Raw genomic sequence first — 5245 nt, forward strand, 5'->3', positions numbered from 1 at the left:
TTAATTCACCAAATAGTTCCCGAGTACAGCCGCAGCTGCAGCTCACCACTCTCCCACGGGGATGGGTCAAATGCTGAGATTTCACCAGTGTGTGATGATGACTAATGGGACTTTTACTCTATGGCTTCCACATAGACTAAGACCAGTAGCGGTTTTAGGCACGGGCCAACAGGGCAGTTGCCCGGGGCGGCATTTTTTCATGACACAAAAGGGGCGCACAAGCGCGGAGTAAAAAAACAAAAAAAGGAAATCTGCGCGCACAGAGGTTTTCTATTATCTGTCATATGACAGTGTCTGGATTGGAAACAGCAAGTTGGCGCCCCCTGCAGCTGCAGGCGCTCCTGCTGACTGAGAACGTTCACGTGCACCGTGTGTCTATGAAGAACAGGAAGGGGAGGGGTGTGGCGGGGGAATTCACCTCTGCGTCTTTCCCAAATGAAATGAGCGTGCAGGGGCTGAATCAACTGTATTAACATGGCTAAAGTCAATCACATCTTAACGTTCTTCTATATTTCATTCATAATATCATAAACACAGGCCTATCATTCTTTCAGGTTTCTCTGAATTGTGTGAAATGGCCGAATAAAAAAAAGGAAAAACAAAACGATTTTGTGGTCACCCCCCCATCAAGGTCAAATAGTTTAGTCCTGACTAAAGGAAACTTACTGAGTCAGGAGCCAAACAGAAGAGATGAACATAAAAAGGCTAAAACCACCAGGTGCCCCATTCAGGGGGAAAAGGAAAAAAAAGAAAAAAGAGGAGAAAGATAAAGGTATGTAGCTCTCATGATGCATGTTTTCAATTTTTTGAACCAGTTAACTGGGATTTTAACGGTTAAATGCGGTCAACTAATTGCTAACAGAGCTAATAGGGCTGAAATATTGAAACGAATATTCAAATGGTTCGAAAAAAGTCCTTGAATTGTTTTTTACTGATTCAAACTAGGATTTGTTAAATGCTCACTGCAGCCTGTGGCCTGCCTGAACAACAACAAACACATGTTGATCATGTTCACATAATAATAAATAAAACGACTCTGCAAGCAGAAGAAAACTCCCCAGTCACCACTAACTATCCTGTTTATTTATTGCAGATGGCTGCACTGATTATTTTTACATGATTTGTTCTGTAAAAGTTGGCATTTTTGGTAGTCTACAGTTTTTTATGTCAGTTTAAATTACAATTTCAGAGGCAATTCTAAAATATTATGGATCATGATAAAGATCTATTGGAGATCTACCCCAACTTTTGGACTGCTCTGCCAGTCACTGTGGCTCCAGCTGAGAGGAGCTTTTCAAAACTTGATCAAGTCATACCTGAGGTCAACTATGTTTCAGGGGCCGCTCACTAACCTGGCTCTGATTAGTATCAATCACTCAGTAGGGGAGCAGATTTCATATGATGACATTATTGATGACGTTGCATCAAGGTTAGGTTTTAATTTTAGTTTGTGTTTTCTATTCTAAGTGCAGTGCTGTAGTGATTATCTTTAGTTTGTTATGTGTGAAATATTTTTGCTATTTAGAATATTTATTATAAATTATGTTCATATATTCTTAATATTTAGTTATTGTTTGTTTTTGTATATTTGATTCTATATATTTTGATACAGTATATAATGTATAGTGCTTTACATTCTGACAACTTCATAGTAATTAATGTAAATATGTGCAACTTAGAAAAATGAATGTTCAATAGTCGTTCTAATAAAACATGCCTGTTTGTAGAAAACATGCGTGTGTTCGTGTAGGTGTGGTGGTGGTGGTGGTGGTGGTGGGGGGGGCGGTTGGGGCGCTCAAAGGGGGCCTCGCCCGGGGAGTAATTCGATGTAGAACCGCCACTGACTAAGACATTGGGTGTGTCCGAATCCGTGGGAAGGATGCTTGTAAGGGCGCATTTTGAGGTCGATGACGTCACAGCGCAGCAACGAGTACTGTCCGAATTCCAAGAATATTCATACTCGCGTCCTCAAATGCGTCCTCGCTCCACCCACATTTCGAGGATGGGTCTGTTGTATCCTCACAGAACAAGGCTATCCCAGCATGCGAGCCGGCTGTGGATTTTCGACAGGCAGAGAAAATGGGGAGAGCTACGAAGTTTTAAACGTAAGTTTGTTGAAAACTAGCCGTAGAAACCTAAAAAGCTTAAAGCGGTTCTGTTTATAGACATTTTTCATTTGTATATTCGTTTTTTAAATTACATTTTAGGCAGAAATCCTCTAGAACGAGTTTGTATCGCGGGTCCCGTAGTTATTCCCGTGTGTGTGTAGCGAATTAAACTTGTCATTTGTTTTAGGGACAACAGAGCATTTTTATTAAGCTAAGAGGTGAAGATTGAAGCTGTTTATGCATGAGTACAGTTGTTCTTCTGTGTTCCGCTGTGAAAAGTAGTTTTACATTCAGACAGCTTACATTTTAAAGAACAATTAAAATTGTGTTTGTGTTTCTTTAGCAAATTAAGCTTCTTATCATTTGTTTTAAGGACAACAGCGCAAAGAAGTGGTTTTTATTAAGCTTAGAGGTGAAGAGTGAAGCTGTCTACACACATCCACAGAGGTTCTTCTGTGTTCTGCTGTGAAAAGTAGTTTTACATTCAGGGATTTACACAGCTGACATGTTTTAATGAAGTTAAAATTGTTTGTTTGAAGAATATAATTTTTATATTCTAATGTGGATAAATATAAAAATGTGTTTATTGCCTTTTTGTCACCTGTGATCTGATTTTCTCTGTAGGACTGCAGGTGTCCAGGGTCAGGAGAGGCTTTACCTGGTGGTCCTCCTGGGAGAAAGGCCTTCTACTGTTATCATGTTAATGTTATTTAGCTGTTTGATATTTGAACACATTTATTAAAACAAATACTAACTGATAACTCTTTCTGGTCATTGATTTAATCACCAGTTTTATTATTACAGAGGTTTTTGAACATGTTACATGAACAGAAAATGAAAAGATGGTAAGGAGACAAGATTATTTATAATAGGTTAAACTTATTTATAGATCAAAACCAGTATGGACCAATTATGTATGGTTAAAGCAGGATTAACCTGAGTGACTCTTCTGGATATTTTATTTAAACTGAGTGAGCAGGAAGTCTTTAACAGTGCAGCTGGATCTGCTGCAGGAGGATCCAGACGTGGATGGAGGGCTGGAGCAGACCCGTGGCTGGACGTTTCTGGTCAGGGGAACATCATGCAGGACGGTCTGCAGAGAGAGCTTGGGGACGCTTCCTCTCACTGTCCACTCCATCGTCCATCTACAGGGACTGCTGGGCTGGCTCAGACGACGGCTGTTACATCTCTAAGATGTATTCAGAAATATGAAATGAGGAGATGGTTTATGGATCCACTAGTATAACAATTGTGACACTTCAGCAAATAAAACCACAGTAATAGAGGTTCCTACATAAATGACTTGCATGTTAACAGTAGTGGTGGTCTGCTGGTACCTCCTCCAGGACAGAGCACCACTGACCTCCTCCACACACATCTTCCTCAGGCTCATCCTCCAGACCCACAACTTCACCAGCACAGATGCAGATGTGCAGAATAGTGCATGCTGACCTATAATACTGTAATAGATTAAAAAAAGAGTATTTTTAATTGAAAATTTTAAAACGAAACATATAACCTGCAGTACACTGGTTATGTTCAGTTTAAAGCAAAGCAGCAGGAAATAGTTAAATCAAAACAACAGAGAATTTACATTTTTAAGACAGATCTAAGCATTATTAGGCTTAAGTTGAATAAAAAATGCACATTGAAAACACTTCAATGCTATTTTATTAAAAAGCCTGTTTTTTAAAGCATTTTACCCCCATTTGATGCATAATAAGTTCTAAGGTCCAATTAACATTAGAAAATGCCCTACTGCATTCAACATTTATAATGCATTACGTTTATATTAATTACCTTCATGTTAATACTCTGTAGTAATGTGTTGTGTACATTTAACCAGTTCATTCTGTAGCTTGAAACATAATGAAACTATCTAAAGTTAACATGTAAGTCCTGAAAGCTTCTAGAATTAAATAAATTACTTTACCTTAAAACGGTTGTGAAAGAACGCTGCTGATGGAGGTGAAGCTGCTGTAGCTCCTAAATATTCCTGCTCGGTTTTCGCTAGCTTTATCATTTTTCCTTTGCGTGTAGCTGCCGTCCCGGCTGTGACGGGACCTACAGGCCACCGTAGAGGTGAAGGCTAGACTGTCCGAATTCAGAGCCGTTGGGTTCCGGTCTTAGACCGGTGAGGACCCGTTCTCATAAGCACCCTGCCCACAGATTCGGACACACCCGTTGAGTCCAGTCAGAAAACTCACACTGGAAGTGTTGCTGTGCGGTTCCGCAGCTCCAGAAAGTTTCCCTATGGAAACATGTTTTCCAGACTCCGTGTGTACATTGTCATAAAGTAAAAGAAATCACATGAGCAGCTAAACTAGGAAAGGGCGGTATGGCCTCAAATCTACAGTATATCACAATATATTTTTAAGCACATTTGGTAACAATATATTATTTTCTTCTGGTTATTTATGTCATAATAACCGTTTTTACACATTCTCACAGGAATTGCAACAAAACAAATAATTCTGCAAAATGTCATTTAAAGAACATTTAATGTATAAAAAATGTATAAAAATATACAAAACATCTCTAATAATTTTCTATTTGATTCTTTTTCAAACAATACTACACTAAACTTCTCATACCGTATATCAATAAAGATGAGGACATTACAAAAAATATACACTCTGAATGTGATGAGAACACACAAATCCAAAAGGTTTGAACTGAAATGAAAAATTAAAAACAGAAATAAAATGTCTTCCTGCTCTCCAGTAGCAAGACAAGGTTGGAGATTTATCCTTTTTCTTTCCCTTTTGTTGATTGAACCTCAGATCAGCTGATCCGTGCAAACTCTTCTTTTCTCCTCCCATTGCAGTACTAACAATTACCTGAAGATGTCGCTAAAGGTAAATAAATTAGTAAAGAAATAAACCTCAGGACTCCAAATTCTTTACAATGCGCACACCCTGTAATTTTAAATCTTTAGAGAGACAAATGTTGCAGCACTGAATAAAAAATCTCAAAAAAATCAAACTATTTTACCCTAATTACAACCTTTTGTTTTTTTCATGTGAAATGCCCAAAGATAAATAAACATAATGCTAGTTAAATGACCACACTTTAAATAATTTGCCCCATTTGTTATAATCAGAGTTGCGAGGAAAATTACACATGGGCTCCAAATG

The sequence above is a fragment of the Nothobranchius furzeri genome, chromosome 13, assembly GCF_043380555.1.
Source record: "Nothobranchius furzeri strain GRZ-AD chromosome 13, NfurGRZ-RIMD1, whole genome shotgun sequence".
Taxonomy (NCBI): Eukaryota; Metazoa; Chordata; class Actinopteri; order Cyprinodontiformes; family Nothobranchiidae; genus Nothobranchius; species Nothobranchius furzeri.